Below are 16,969 nucleotides of genomic sequence, written 5' to 3' on the forward strand. Positions count from 1 at the left end.
GTACCCCGGGCCAACACTGGCAACAGCATCAAGAGTAGGTTGGAAAAATGGATTATTCCTTATAATGCTGAAAGGAATATCACTCCAGAGGAGAAATTTTGTCATCAACTTGTCAGCTTTTTCTTTTTCAGTTCTTTTTAGCATTGAACCAATAGTTGGTTGTGAACCAGGTGTGGTTCGAGGAACAAAATATGATGATGCAGCTACCGGATTGACTGACGCTGCAGTAGAACCTGTGCCACTTGGCCCACTTCCTTCAACTGACCTTTTTAGTTGCCTTTTGAGTTCTTCTTTGGCGTCTCTAGTGTGCTCTAATTCTCCCAATGCTCTCATGGCTTTTTGGATAATTTCAGCATTTGTCTTTAGACAGGGCACCACATCACGTCCAGGGATTTGTGCAAGGTGGAACTTCAACCTGTACACCCCCCCGAATATTTCCTTTCCACACAACTTGCAATACAAGTTTTGTCTATCATTCGGAGTTTTAGGGTCACCATATTCCCAGAAAGGATCCAATTTCCTTGGCATGTTTGTTTTTGAATTTTGAATTTGCAAACCTATGGAAAAATAAGGATTAGGAAATAGGAATTTAGGATTACATAAATGATAATAGTAAATACAAATTACAATTTAGCATTTGCAAAATTACAAGCTAATTATTTCCAAAATCCCAATTTCTAAACCCAAGTTACCCAACCAAATGCCAAAAAACAATGAAAAATCAAAAAAAATAAACAATGTTTAAAGAAAATGAGAAAATAAAAATCAAAAATTGGTTCTCATAGTCATAACAAATAACCCATCCCAAATCAATGAAAAATTTCCAAAAATTCTTTAAAAACAATGAAAAACAAAGTTTTTATAGAACCAAAACAAAAAAAAAATTAATCTACATACCTGGTTTATGGACAAATTGGCGATCTTGGCTTGGATTCCTCCTAAAATCGCTTCGATTCGCTCCCACAACGGACGGCAACCCTCTCCCTCACTTCTTCTCCTTCTCCTCCGCGGCGGACTGCTGAATGAATAAAAAAAATTTCGTTTTTTCCATATAAAACCCCGCTGCCCGCGCCCCTCGCGATTTAATGCGAAAAAATCGCGATTTTATCGAAAAAATCGCGATTTTTTCAAAAAATCGCGATTTTTTCGATAAAAATCGCTATAAAAAAAAAGCGGCGATTTTTTGGATAAAAATCGCGCTTTGAATCGGCAATTTAAAAAAATCGCGATTTTCCGATTTTATCGCGATGTGTGCAACACTGCTTTGGACGACATCTACATGCCTAGACACCTAGACTTGTACAGCAATACCTGCGCGAGCTACAAACATCAAAACTCCCTCTTAGCAAGGGAGGAACTTCTACCACCTAGAAATGGCTCTAATATTGGAACTACATCGACTACCATGGGTGATGCCTTTGAACTAGAAGCCTTCCCTACCGCTTGGTTCGGAATCATCCATGAAGACCTACACTATTTGGACTTGTTCCTAGAAGCCTCCTCCTCCTAAACATCCTATAAAAGCATCTCATACCAAGAGACATTCTTGACAGACACTACTGACTGCTCCTTCCCAGGCAATATCCCCCTAGTAATCTGATAGATTTAATTTGCAAAACTTTCCAAATTTTCTTTAGGTATTTTATCAAACACTTTGACAGCATATATTTATTCAAATATTTTGCATACAAGTATCACATAACAAAATTAATAAACCACAACGATAAATTTCTACACAATGAATTTATTCAAGTAAACAACAAATGCTCCAGTGAAGTTTTATTAAATTATATCATGAAAATTACATGCCAAAATAGATTACTAAAACCTAGGATTTCGCTTCAATAATAGCATAGTCTAACCCCTAAAGAATCATTTCAACCTTCAAAGAACTCGGCCTCTCAAAAATAACTCAACCTTCATCCAATACACTCAATGGAATTAGGCCTCAGCGTCCTTAATAATCTCGGCAACCTCTCCACGAACTCAGACCTCCAAGAACCTTTTGGCCCTAGAAAATGTAATTCTACCTCCACCAAATAAACGATTCGGCGTTAGAAAATATATCGGCAACCACAAAATAAATCTTCCTCTAAAAGATAATACGATCTACAAAAATTAATTACGCTGATAGAAGAGAGTTCGGCCTACACAAGATAAAATTCAACCTTCAACCCAAATTTGAGCCTGTCAACTGAATCGGCCTCTACAAAAAGGGAGACAAACCTGCAAATTAACTCAGCCCAGTAAATGAATTAGTCTCCCACCAAGAAACTCAGCCTACATAATTATTTAGTTGCCCAGATAGAATTCAATCTTCTCCAATCAAATTCGACCATCCTAGAAAATTCTTGGAATTGTTGTAAAGGCTAATATGATGTTGTCTTCCAGCTCAATCTCTTAAAAATTCGTCCTACTCCTTGTTAAATCGTTATGGAGAACCTGAGTGATTCTTCCCCTGGATCAGCTAGGGTGGATAAGTCTCACCACTTAAACCAATCTTAAATAGCTAGGGTGGATTAGTCTCACCACCAAAACTAATTTCTCACTAGGGTTTCTCCTCACACAGCAAGCCACAACTACTTTCTGAATTCAATTCATAAATATTCCAACCATGTCCCAAAATGAGCTCCTGTCTTCTTTTTAAATTTTTTCTTTGTTGGAAAATGTAACTAGGTTCAGTCTTCATTAATGTATTTGAATCTTCATAAAATGTACTTGTCAAAAGAATAAAGAAAAGAAGTTTTATTATTAGTCATCATTATATTAGTCAAAATCCCCATTGTGGACTCCTAGGATTAATATTGAGTTTACAGAGTCATTGTACATTCAAAGAGATCCTTCTTGGGCTTTTGAATCATGTAAAAAGGTTTACTATTGAGTCAAATATAATTTATGTAACCTCCACACCAAGTCGGCCTAGAAGAGATCAAATCAGCCTAAGGACCTCAATTTGACCTCACTTGGATCCTATAAATAGAAGGAAGTCCAATTCATTTGGAGTATCTCATCTCAAGCTAGTTCGATATCTCTAAAGAAGTTGGAGAAGTACAGAGTGGGTAAAAGGAAGCTAAAGGAAGTGTGGGTTGGGTCAAGTCTAAGGAGAAGAAGAAAATCAAAATTTTGGAGCTGCTCTCTCTCCAAGTATTGTTTTTGCCAATTGTTGCCTGATGTCGTAAGTTGCTGCATAGTCGAAGTTGCTAGGAAGTGTTGCTGTAAAGTGGTCGAAGATCTAGAAGGCTGACTTGGTGTGGAGAGAAGGTTTGGTCTTTGTCTAGGTTGAAGAGTCTCAAAGAATACTATTGAAGGAAGAGAATTTTTTACTACTTTTCCCCTCAAGGGGGGTTTTTCCTTGGCATAGTGCCTACATCTTGTGTCTCTTGTTTTGGGATCTTCATACACACATAATATGTAATTGTTTGATGAAAGATAAGATAATAAAGAAGTAAAAGAAGCCAACATAACTCACAAGTAATTATCAAGAAAAATGGAATCAAACCCTAATCTACTTGCATTGATTCTCCAACATGGTATCAGAGCTAAGGTTAGGAAAAGTTGCAGATCACTGCTGGAAGCTGGATCAAGAAGGTCATACACTACGTATTCAACAAAGTCAAAAGTCAAGGATTCTTGGATGCCCTTACAGGTTCTCTTAGTGATGAAAATGCATGAATCATTGATAGTGGAGCCTCAAGGCACATGACGAGAGAGTCAACAATTTCATACATTATCAAAGGAGCCATCTTCTCATGCAATGGAATTGGGTGAGAACAAAATCTATGTTGTTAGAGGCTTGGGATCAACATCGTTGAAGCTGGAAAATGGACCGAAGTTGCACCTCAACAACATTCTATATGCTCTAGGTTTGAAAAAGAATTTTCTTTCTATTTCTTGTTTAGAAGATAAAGGGGATAGAATTTCTTTTGTTGATGGAAAAGTATTGGTTTGGGGAAAAGACTCTAGCATTGATAAAGCTAGGGTTATTGGAGTTTGTGAAGGAAGCCTTCATAGCATTATTACACCCCCTCCTCAAGCTTTGGCTCACATGGAAATCAATCCCATTGAGCTATGGCATAGAAGGTATGGTCATCTACATTATAAGGTCATCCGTACTCTTAGTCAATTGGTTCATGGCATTCCCAATATGAAGTTAGATCATGAAGGTGTGTGCAAGGGATGTTCTTTGGGAAAGCATACAAGAAAGCCATTTCCGAATAGTGACACTAGGTCTAAAGAGATACTAGACCTCATTCATTTTGATGTGTGTGGGCCCTTGTCTGACAAATCACTTGGAGGTCATCTCTACTATGTAATATTCATTGATGAACATTCTAGAAAGACATGGCTCTACCTTCTCAAAACAAAAGATGAAGTATTTGAAAAGTTCAAGGAGTTTAGGTCTGAAGTGGAAACCCTAATTGAAAGAAAGATAAAAACTCGAGGTCTAACAATGGTGGGGAATACACTTCTAAGGAATTGATTGCATATTGTAAAGAAGCGGGAATTAAGAGGGAACTCATTGCTCCCTATTATCCCAAACAAAATGGATTGGCCGAAAGGAAGAATAGGTCAATTGGAGAAGGCATTCGAACATAGCTCCTTGATCAAGATCTACCAAAATTCTTATGGGGAGAAGCAGCAATGACAGTCGTGTACATTCAAAATAGAAGTCCTCATAAAAGTCTTAATAATACAACACTCGAAGAAGTATTCACAAGAAAGAAGCCAAGTGTGGATCACCTCCGAATCTTTGGAAGTCCAACATACATCCATTTTCCAAAGGACAAGCGAAAGAAGTTGAATTCTACAAGTATCAAGGGAATATTCGTTGGATATAGTCTCACCTCAAAAGCATATAGAATCTACATTAAAGAAGACATATCGAAGTAAGCAGGGATGTCATACTCGATGAAAATCAAGCCTACAAGAAATCAAAGGATATTCCAATTGATTTTGATGACGCAAAAGTTCCAGTATTTGAAGAAGAAGAAGCTCATCATGAAAACCCTACTACAAATCAAGAAGAAGAAGAAGTGCCAAGTGAGCCTATTCAATCAGTGGTCATCCCAACCACAAGGAAAAGGTCAAATTGGTTAAAAGCTACATTAGAAGATGTTGAAGGACATGAAGCTGCGAAAGGAACCTTCAGGGAAAGTAAGAGACCGAAAAGATATTTTGGTTATGTTGCATACATGACAAAGTTGATTGAAGCCGAACCATCTACATTCAAGGACACTGCTCGTCAAGAGGTTTGGAAGAAAGCAATGTAGGAAGAATATCAATCCATCATGAAGAATGGGGTTTGGGAAATCGTTCCTAGACCTAGTGAAAAATCGGTTGTCACTTCCAAATGGATCTATAAGATCAAACATGTTGTTGATGGAAGTACAGACAAGTACAAAGCAAGGTTCATTGCAAGGGGTTCCTCTCAAAAGAAAGGCATTGATTATGAAGAAACATTTGCTCCCACAACAAGGTACACTATCATTGGATCTTTGGTTTCATTCGTTGCTACAATGGGTTGGAATATCCATCAAATGGATGTAAAGACTGCATTTCTGAATGGGACCATTGATGAGGAAGTGTATATTGAACAACCCGAAAGCTTTGAAGTTAATAGCAGGGACTCTCAAGTTTGCAGACTTAAGAAGGCCCTATATGGTTTGAAGCAAGCACCTAGGGCATGATGGATGCATATCTATTTAGAATTGGGTTCGTGAAGAATTTTGTTGATCCAAATCTCTACACCAAGGTCGTGAATAATGAGCTCGTCATTATTCTACTATATGTGGATGATCTATTCATCACAGGTGTAAAGCAAAGAATTCAAGAATGCAAGAAGAAGTTGGCAGCTGAATTTGAAATGAAGGATCTAGGACTGATGCACTATTACCTAGGTCTGGAAGTATGGCAGAGCCCTAGGGAGATATATTTGGGGCAAGGAAAGTACATCATCAAGTTGTTGTAGAAATTTGGGATGATGGATTCCAAGTAGATGACCACTCCTATGATCACCAATCCCAAGTAGTTGAGGGGCTCTAACTCCAGTCTCGTGGATTCTACCTCCTATCGACAGTTGGTGGGTTTCCTAATGTATCTTGTAAAACTAGGCAAGACATATGTTTTGCAGTAAGCATTCTTAGTCAGTTTTAGTTGGAGCCTCGTCATGATCACTGGATAGTTGCCAAACATATATTGAGGTATGTTTGTGGCAATATACATCACTCCCTAAAGTATGATAGTAAGGAAGTCAAGCTAATTGGCTTCAGAGATTCTGATTTGGGTGGCAATGAGACTGATGGAAGGCTACCAGAGGATGTTTTAGTCTGGGAGTTGCTATGATCTCACGGATGAGTAGGAAGCAAGATTCATTGCTTTAAATAGTGTTGAGGCAGAATATGTGGCTGCATGCAAAGTAGGAAAGGAGGTTGTTTGGTTAAGGAAGATTTTGACGGATTTGTTTAAGTCGTCTCTGAGTCCTAATGTGATTAATTGTGACAATCAAAGTTGTATCAAGATGTCTGGAGATCCTGTGTTTCATGCTAGAACGAAGCATATCAACAATAAGTTCCACTTTATTAGGAACCTCGTGCATGATGGGATTGTGAAATTGGAGTATGTCTCGATAGATGAACAGGTAGTAGACATACTAACAAGCGCTCTTTCTAATAAGAAGTTTGAATATCTAAGGAACCTGCTTGGTTTAGTACATATTGTTGACTGTATTGATGATAAGAAATTGGAAGAGATTTGTTGAGGCTTTGTGAGTGAAGCATTGCCTGGGAGGACATCTAGTCGACACTTTGTGTTGATGTCTAGGTCCCAAAGTAAGGAAGGCGGCGTGGGTCATAGACTCTGACCATGGATACGCACCTAGGTCCCTGGGCTGGTGGCTAGCAAGTAAGCCTAATGGTACCTAGAGAGGCTGAAAGATTGAGTCCACATTATTCCCACTTGGATAGATTACCCTGGTCAGGAATCTAGTCTGTGGCATTGCGGTGCCTAAATTGATGAGAGACCAATGGATAGATTGCCCTGGTCAGGAATCTAGTCCATGGCATTGTGGTGCCTAAAGTTCTTCATTGTTCATATAGTTTGAGATCTTCCATTGTATTTGTAAATTATGAATACCTCCCTAGTTAAGAGGGAGTGTTGGAAAATGTAACTAGGTTCGGTCTTCATTAATGTATTTGAGTCATCATAAAATATACTTGTCAAAATAATAAAGAAAAGTATTTTTATTATTGTATCGATGACTTATTAAAGCATGGGTTTCATGCTTGGGTCAACATTATATTAGTGAAAGTCCCCATTGTAGACTCCTAGGATTAATATTGAGTTTATAGAGTCATTGTACATTCAAAGATACCCTTGTTGGGCTTTTGAATTATGCAAAAAACTTTACTATTGAGTCAAATATAATTTATGTAACCTCTATTGAAGAAAGTGTAACTAGGTTCGATCTTCATGACATTGTAATTATGATTCTTAAGAAAATTAATTTATCATTATACCTTGTTGCATGGGTTTCATGAGCAAGAGGTTTATTTTATAGATGGCTCCCATTGAGAGCCTTAGGATTTATATTTAAAGGTCAAAGAGTCAAAGTCATGAATAAGGAGCTCTTCTTGAGCCTATATGTAATGTATACAAGTCTATAGAAAAGTCTAAATGCCCTCCAAAGACAAGCACAATCCTCTCAAAGAAGACAGCCAACAAAACGAAGTAAATACAGTGATGTTGGCTCAAAAATGAAGACACAATAATTCACTTGGTCATGTTGGCTCAAATACAGGGTCAAACAACTATAAATAAGCGTGTAAAGTTCAGAATTACAGTCAGATAATTTCAGATATCTCTACAACTTCGGAGGTGCAGGAACTTGGATTCCTCTGTGATCTCGGATGGGTTCAAGACTGAGTTTCTTCATATAATAGTAAGGATCAGACTTCGGATGGACAACCTCACAGTAATCTCAAATGGGTGCCACTGAAGTGGTTATAGTCTCGGCATAGGTAGAATGATAAGAGTCTGTCTCAGCATGCTAAACAGTATCACGAAGGCCTCGGTAGAGGAAGAAAACACAGTCACAAAATATTGGCATAACCAGTGATGACAAGGATCTCAGGGATCCCACAGTAGCGTATACAGTCTCAACATAAGTATGATAGAAGGATCTCATAGTGATTCACTTATCTCGACATATATTAAGGTGCAGTCATGATCCTATCACAATCATGATCTCGTTCTTGATGGAGACATAGTTACAAAGGCTATGATGAGACTGTCATGATATCGGTGGATCTACATTTAGCTCTCCTATACATATCACATTATGAACATCTCGTTGATAAAGACCTCGGTGATGGTGTAGCAATGATGATGATCTCAGCAATGTCAAAGAAGAGGATTGGTGTCTTGGTCTTGGAGTGGCATAATAGGTCAAGGGTCGTGGTCTTCGTATTTGTCAATTGGAATCTTTATAAGAAGAATTTTGTGTGGATTTTCTGTTGGAAACACTGAGAGAGGGGGTGAATCAGTGTTTCTTAGCAATCAGCGCTTTTAAATATTTTCAGAGCATTAGTTGATCTTCAATTATTATTAATGTTTATGCAGTAATAACAGTAAATAAAAGAACACAATAGGCACAAGAATTTTAGGTGGAAAACCCCCTCCAAGTCAAAAACCACCGAACGCTTTTCTAATAAATTCTTTAATCTTTAGCCCGAACTAAAATGAAAACAACAACTTCCTAGAATTCTAGAAAATCATTCTTCTCTAGCTCCCACTAGAAGGACGCCCCAACGCCCTAGTTTCTTCAGTAATCAACTGAATGGATACCCCAACACCCTAGACCAACCGACCACCCTGAAGTGTTCACAGGCTCCAACCTATAGGCGACTTCATGCACCAGCCTAGCACCTCCCTGCCACCCTATAATGACTGAAATGAGACAAGAGTGTGGATTCCCATACCAAGGACAACGATCCACGATACAATATGATTTACAATGATTTTGACCGAACACCCAATCACACTATGATCTACAACCCAACCATGACATCATCCCAACAGAGACTCCTATACCTCCCAATAATGCCTTTTCGACTCTAGGCATATTGACTCTTTTACAATAATGACTCTTCCAATGATGGCACTTTTACAAATCACTCTTTTACAACTTTACAATGATGACGCTTGGCCTTGACACTTCTTCACAATATACGAATGGTTGTCATGTCTTCAAAGGATGTCCTGCGGCAATGCTTCCTTTGATTTGATACTTTTGCTCTTCAATTCTTGCTTGAAGTTGTATTTGAATCTTCTTCTACCTACATGCAAAATTTGCCCCGCGAAACCAATCCCAAAACAAAACAAAATACCCTTCAACTTACCTCTGCCTGCAAAACAGATGTAACTGCATAAGAATGAATAAATACAAATCAAAATTACAATGCATGCCTGAAGTGTGCTTGTCACTTTTGTTGTTGACTTGTTGCAGCAATAGACAAAGACTCCCACTCTTGATATAGGCCTGGACTCTATGCAAGACTATATCCAAAATTGACCTAAAGATATATACAATAAAAACTAATGACAGACCCTAGACTTGTGATGGAACAAGATCTAAGTACAACAACAGAGACCATTCTATCAACTATGACAAGAAAAGTAACATGAACTTACAACATCATATAGATTTAGCAGACTTGGTGTAGGATCAAATGTGTAGTATCAAGAATAGGACATCCGAAATGTGGTATCAAAACTAACTGCGACATATAGAGCCATAGAGATATAACTGAGACCTTGTATGTACTTATGTTGTCTTGCAAAAACATGTTAGAGATGATACTCATATTTCAAATGTAAACACTAATCATACATACCTTGTTGTAGGAGACTTACTCTTGATTTTTGATGTGTGGTCCTTACTGTAGTGATCCTTGAATGCATGTTTTTTCTTGCCTTCTAGGAGCTCGATATTGAATTTGTTGTATCTATGTACTTTCGGATCTCTAGGGTCTGAAATTTCATCTTGTGGTAGCCCTCTGAGTCCTCTTTCCAACCCCACAGGTCTGATCAAGATTGGATTCTTCAAGAAAGAGTTATGTCCAATCTCCCACAATGACTTGATTATAGACTAGTTCAGTAGCGCGAACTTGTACAAAGTGCCACGTGTCACTGTTGCGACCTTCGGCTCCGAAAATGCTACTCAACAAACTACAGTCCATCCTCTTTCTGTGACTATTTACGAAATTCGAATCCAATGCTGTAAAGTTTTGTAGATGTTCTATGCTAAGAGCAATTTCACTTTTCTCACAGCAATCATACAAGTAGATAAGCAAAATGCAGATAGAACATATAAGCAGATCTTACAGAAGACAAATCAGAAACAAGAAAAATGTATGTGTTCGTTTCGGCGGTCAACAGGATGCTTCAACCAGCAAAGTCTCCTTTGGTCAGCCAGCCCAGCATGTGTCACAACAACCCTCCAACCAGTAGATGAGAGGAAGATGTGAGTTGTGTTGTGTTCAAATTCTCTCCAACTTTTCCTGTATATATATCCATCAATGAGGGTGTGTGACACATCTGTTGGGCATGTGAGCCTACATTACAAAACTGGCTGACCTTGCACATATAATTTATTAAGAATAATAAATTCAAAATATAAGTTTTGCTCATCGGATTAAGACTATTTTTATATGGATTTTACACCTCTCAGAAAGAGGAATCCAACAAAAATATTAGCCTCTTAATCTGAGCATCAGAACATGGAGTTTGGACCTAGTTGTCCAATTTTAACACTCCCTCTCAACTAGGGAGAACTCCATCTATTAGTGCAATTAACATCGTGAGTCATCCCGCCGAAACTTGCTTTGCTGGCTTCTTTACTTCAGAACAGAAGTGGGTCAGTCACAAAGACATCATTCCCCGACTGACATAATCAGTCCAGAGGTCCCAGACCTCACAAATCTTGATCCCAGATCAAGTGGTTGGACCATGCCATCCTAGATAGAGAGTACGGCAATCTCTGATGCGTCCATCAGTCTTTGCTAATAGTCTCTAGCTTTTCCACACCTCATTGGCCAAATGAGAGGTACTTCCCATGAGCCCTGAACTCAATGGGTAGGATGCATATGGGGCACAGATTAAATGAGTGGCGAACCAGCTCAATAATCACAAGGGTGGGGCAGAAGCATTATGAGTGCTTATACCTCCGAGAAGCTATCCCCAAAGCCCCCCAGAGCTCCCAGAGCTCATCGTCCAACAGGACCCACATCATAGGGTCTTTCCACGACACCAAGACTCTCACGGAAGGTTAGGAACTTGACCTTCCCCAGGGGCTTAGTGAGAATATCCGCGACCTGCTCATCAGTTCCTATATGATCGAGCCTTACGACACCTCGTTGTACCATATCCCGGATAAAGTGGTACCTGATATCAATATGCTTGGATCGGTCGTGGAACACAGGATTCTCAGTCATACGAATCCCACTCTGATTATCACAGAGTATTACAGTGGTATCTAGCACATGTTGGAACAGCTCACTAAAGAGCTTCCTCAACCAAACTGCTTCACAACAGGCCATACTAGCAGCAATGTATTCGGCCTCCGCGGTGCTCAAAGCCACCGAATTCTGCTTCCTGCTCATCCATGAGATCAAAGCAGAACCAAGATTGAAACAGTACCCAGATGTGCTCTTACGATCCACCACACTGCCAGCCCAATCGGCATCAGTATATCCCCGGAGTATCACACTCCCGGCAGTGTATCTCAGCCCATGGTTTATCGTGCCCCGAAGATATCTCAAAAGATTCTTGGCACCAACCCAGTGAAAATGATGAGGCTCAACCATCTGTTGACTCAAAGTATTCACTGCAAAACATATGTCCGGACGGGTGTTCACTAAGAACATCAAAGCTCCTATGAGTTGACGATACTCAGTAGGATTGGCCAAGATAGGCCCTGCAGCGCTGCCACTCAACTTCTTAAAGTTGAGTTCCATTGGTGTCGACACGGACTTACAGTCCACCATCCCAAATCTTTCCAGAAGCTTCACAATATACTTTCCTTGAGAAAGGAAAATCTCTCCAGGTCTCTGCCAGACCTCCAGGCCTAGGAAATAGTGCATCAGTCCTAGGTCTTTCATCTCGAACTCAGCAGCAAGCTCCCTCTTACATTGATGAATGAGAGGGTCATCACCTGTCAGGAAGAGGTCGTCCACATACAGCACTAGAATGAGAGGCTTTCCTTCCTCAACCTTAAAGTAAAGGTTTGGATTAGCATTGCTTCGAGTGAAGCCCAGCTTCATCAAGTAACTATCCATCCTCTCATACCAAGCTCTGGGTGCTTGCTTTAACCCATAGAGGGCTTTCTTCAACCTGCAGACATAAGTGTCTCGATCTTGAACTTCAAATCCCAGAGGTTGTTCTACATACACCTCTTCCTTTATTGCACCATGCAGAAAAGCGGTCTTGACATCCATCTGATGAAGACTCCATCCTTGCGTAGCAGCAAGGGCTATGATGGATCGGATGGTGGTATATCGAGCCACAGGTGCAAATATATCGTCATAGTCAATTCCTTCCTTTTGAGAGAAGCCACGGGCAACAAATCTTGCCTTAAACTTTTCAGCACTCCCATCAGATCCATGTTTAATCTTGTTGAGCCATTTAGCGGTGACAACAGATTTGTCCTTCGGTCTCGGGACCACATCCCAGACATCATTCTTCATAATAGCCTCATATTCTTCATGCATAGCATCCTTCCAGACTTGATGCTTGATGGCTTCCTCAAAAGATCCAGGTTCAGATTGTATAATAGTACTCATGGCAGCTAGATACCCTTGGTATCTACACGGCTTCTTGCTTTCTCGGAATGTTCCCCTTGGGGCAGCATGACCCTCAGCATCTTCGAGGGTGTCCCTGAGCCATGATGGCCTCTTTTCTAGAGAGGGGGAAGGATCAATAGGGTCCATTGGCCCTTCAACATCAGGCATAGTCTCATCCTGGGGTTCTTCCAGATTTCCAGGTCTTTCTTCATGGTTTTCTTCAGATCTAGGAAGATCTACTACTTTCTTCAGGGAAGCATCTTCGTCAAAAGTGACATCATGGCTTATCTCTACTTCCCTTTGACCAGGTACATAGACTCTATATGTCTTAGAAGTCTCATTGTAGCCCACAAATATTCCTTTCTTCCCAGTAGCATCCAGCTTGCTTCTCTTTTCTTTCGGCACATGAATTTAGACAGGACATCCAAAAATTCTAAAATGTGAGACATCAGGTTTCTTACCAGAGAAAACCTCTTCGGGAGTTTTGGAGTCCAAAGCGGAATGAGGGCATCAGTTTTGAATGTACACAGCAGTATTTGCAGCTTCTCCCTACAGAAACTTTGGAAGACCCTGGTCACATATCATGGCACGGGCAGCTTCCACAATAGTCCTATTCTTGCGTTCAGCAACACCATTCTGCTCAGGAGTATATGCAGTGGTAGTCTCCCTCTTAATGCCAGCTTCTCTGCAAAAGTCTTTGAACTCATTTGACTCATATGGCGCAAGCCAGGGACAAACCCCACAATGTGTGGGGAAACCCTTTGATCAAATCTTCTTTTATCTTCAAAGTTCAGCAGAGATAGAGATAGTACAAATACATAAATCTGATATTTATGACAGCAGTAGAAAACCCTTGACCAGAGAAGCTAATGCTGGTCAAACTAGACAGAATCTTCCATCCAGGTGGCATCAATAGGAAGCTCATCAAACTGAGTCAAACATAGTCAAACCTTGACTCAATATAATTTCCAGAACACTGTGATCTTCTTGCTGTACTAACTGACACTGCTTCAGCAGTTATCCTTCTCATCAATAATGAAGGCCTTCAAGTCTGTAGTAGGCCACGCAGTCCAATACTGATAGAACAACCTATGCTGCTCGCTATGGCCTGCGGCCTAGCCCAGCAGCAAGATAGGCCTATGATCCTCAAACAGTCAACAACTAATAACATATGCTGATCTGATGACAGTGACTTATCAACCTTGAAACAGTCCTAAGGAACAGCCCTTATCAATGTGCTGTCACCATGCTTCTTTTATCTATAGCAATCGAAACACTGTCCTTTCAGACCTCCTTATACTGTGAATGCGTATAGGGTCAACAGACTGCGGATTCAGGCCTTCTGAAGCTGCGGATTATGAGTCTCTTTCTTGAGCACTGCTGAGATCACCATCTTGCTGCTCCTCTAACATCATTGCATCACCAAGAACTTCATTGTTGTCGCAATATCATTGTTACGCTATGGTTGCCCTTAGGATCTCTGCACCATAAAGACCACGACAACACTTCGCTGTACTGCTTCTTTCATTATACTTAAACTGTAATAATCATGTTATTACTTCTTGAGATCCTTGTCATTGTGACTGCTTCTGAGATCATATTCATGTCGAGATCACTAGATCCGAATACAATGGAGACTATTGATATGGTATATCTCCTTTTTCAGGGATGTCGAGAATCAATGTCATCACCGAAACATACTTCATTAATCTGGTTATGTTGAGACAGTAATATATATGAAATAGAGATAATATTCAACATGACCTTCGTTGATCTGAGAGAGTAAATCCATCACTGCTCCCTTTGAGTATACCGAGACTGCAGCTCTTGATTTGATTGTCACTGCTGAGATTGCAGTAGACACAGTCATCATTGAAATTCTCTTCAACGAGATTATATGCCGAGACTGAGACAGTATCTTCAGGATCACTGTGATTTCTATTAGGCCGTGAATATGATTAGCCCAGACTTCATGCCAAAACTGCATCCTCGTCTGAGATCTTCTCTGGTCCATCTATCCGAGATTTTCACCTGCAATTTGAGAATGTATTTAGCCCAGAACTTGCCTCACTGTTGCGTCCTCATCGAAGTCATTACTGCTCCATACAGTCGAGATCATAACTGCACCTGTATAGCGTATATATGTATCCCAAGTTCACGTAGAATGGCAGAGAGGAATGCGAAGTTCTGTTGCGTGAACAGGTCTCGTTGACTACGTTTTATTGACCCATTGACTGTGTTTATATTTCTTCATAAGCCTGATGCTTACTGCGGCTAGATAGAGGACCTGCGTATTAATCTTATGCCCTGCGTAACCCTAGACTGCGTATAACCATGAACAGTGTATTACGATGGCTACGATGTACAACGGCTTACCTCTTCATCAATTCGGCTTGATGACTTGGCACTCTTGATTGCGTATGTGTTTTCTTGACCGGCGTATCTATATATAACCATGAACAGCTTCAAGTCCAGCATATATATAACCATAATTGCGTTTACCTTTGATCATGAAGATGACTGCGTCCCATGCGTTCACTGTGACTGCACCTCAGGACATTAATATGAACCTGTGTGCTTCATGTTATTACTGCGGCTTCCATGAACCTGCGTGCTATTATATTACTGCTTCTTCATGTTATTACTGCGGCTTCCATTCGTTAATATTTCGTATACTATAACAGCGTACATGTTAGTGCAATGACTGTGTGATGTATACATACGTATACTATATCAATCTCTCTGTGGCTACATAACAGCGTGTTAATGCTATGACTGCATGTGTATACTATGTCAGACTTTGCGTTCCTCATCATGTGTGAACCGTGTATAATGAACAGCGTATATGGCATCACGTTGACTATGTGTAGAAGTCTTCATTGCAGCGCATTAGCTTAGGGTTATGAATAGCGTATATGGTCCTCTATATAAAGGCATCCATTAACTGCGTTTAGGGCTGCTTAGAACAGCGTATTAATTCATGACTGCGTTCTCCGTTAGGGCATCATACTAGGCCGGCGTAATCTAGTGTGAATCTCCTTCTCCAAAAACCCAAGACGTGGAGAGGAGATCACTTGAAGTGAGTTTGTCTTCACCTCAGCTCTGATACCATGTAAAGTTTTGTAGATGTTCTATGCTAAGAGCAATTTCACTTTTCTCACAGCAATCATACAAGTAGATAAGCAAAATGCAGATAGAACATATAAGCAGATCTTACAGAAGACAAATCAGAAACAAGAAAAATGTATGTGTTCGTTTCGGCGGTCAACAGGATGCTTCAACCAGCAAAGTCTCCTTTGGTCAGCCAGCCCAGCATGTGTCACAACAACCCTCCAACCAGTAGATGAGAGGAAGATGTGAGTTGTGTTGTGTTCAAATTCTCTCCAACTTTTCCTGTATATATATCCATCAATGAGGGTGTGTGACACATCTGTTGGGCATGTGAGCCTACATTACAAAACTGGCTGACCTTGCACATATAATTTATTAAGAATAATAAATTCAAAATATAAGTTCTGCTCATCGGATTAAGACTATTTTTATATGGATTTTACACCTCTCAGAAAGAGGAATCCAACAAAAATATTAGCCTCTTAATCTGAGCATCAGAACATGGAGTTTGGACCTAGTTGTCCAATTTTAACAAATGCTCAAGGAGAAAGTTATGACGATTTTCCCAACGTCACCTGTTTGACATAGAATTCAGGAGCTTGCAAAAACCCTAACTTCCTCAAATCATATCTCTGAAAATATAGTGAACCAAGATCTGAAATTCGATCACGAGGTTGATCAAGATTTTGGCTCAAATGGGTTTTAACTTTAGCTTCTGAAGCTGCGTAGAAAAAAGGTTATAGCGGAAATGCAACGATGACCTGTTTAAAGCCATAAAATCCCTACTAGAGGAGGATATGAGGGTCATTATTTATATGAATGTCTTGAGTTGAGAGGGTCCTCGACAAGTGAACATTGGAGGGATTTTAGGAGAAAAATTGTTTATCAATTATTGACTATTCAATGAACACAACCAATTATGAGTGCCATGCCACAACCCCATAGGGTTTTAGCACACTAACTGGGGTTACTAACTTCAAACATGAATATATCTCAAACTGTGAAGAATTACTTGGCGTGCC

General features: G+C 39.9%; 1 protein-coding gene across 1 annotated transcript in view; it reads right to left on the reverse strand.

Annotated features, from left to right (window-relative positions):
* LOC149226741 (uncharacterized) overlaps positions 1-16,969 on the reverse strand; it is a 300,204-nt gene that overhangs the window by 105,741 nt on the left and 177,494 nt on the right. The gene's annotated exons all lie outside the window — the stretch shown is intronic.

Source organism: Pinus tabuliformis, chromosome J, assembly GCF_031772625.1.
Source record: "Pinus tabuliformis cultivar Carrire ecotype Pingquan chromosome J, CPIR1, whole genome shotgun sequence".
Lineage (NCBI taxonomy): Eukaryota > Viridiplantae > Streptophyta > Pinopsida > Pinales > Pinaceae > Pinus > Pinus tabuliformis.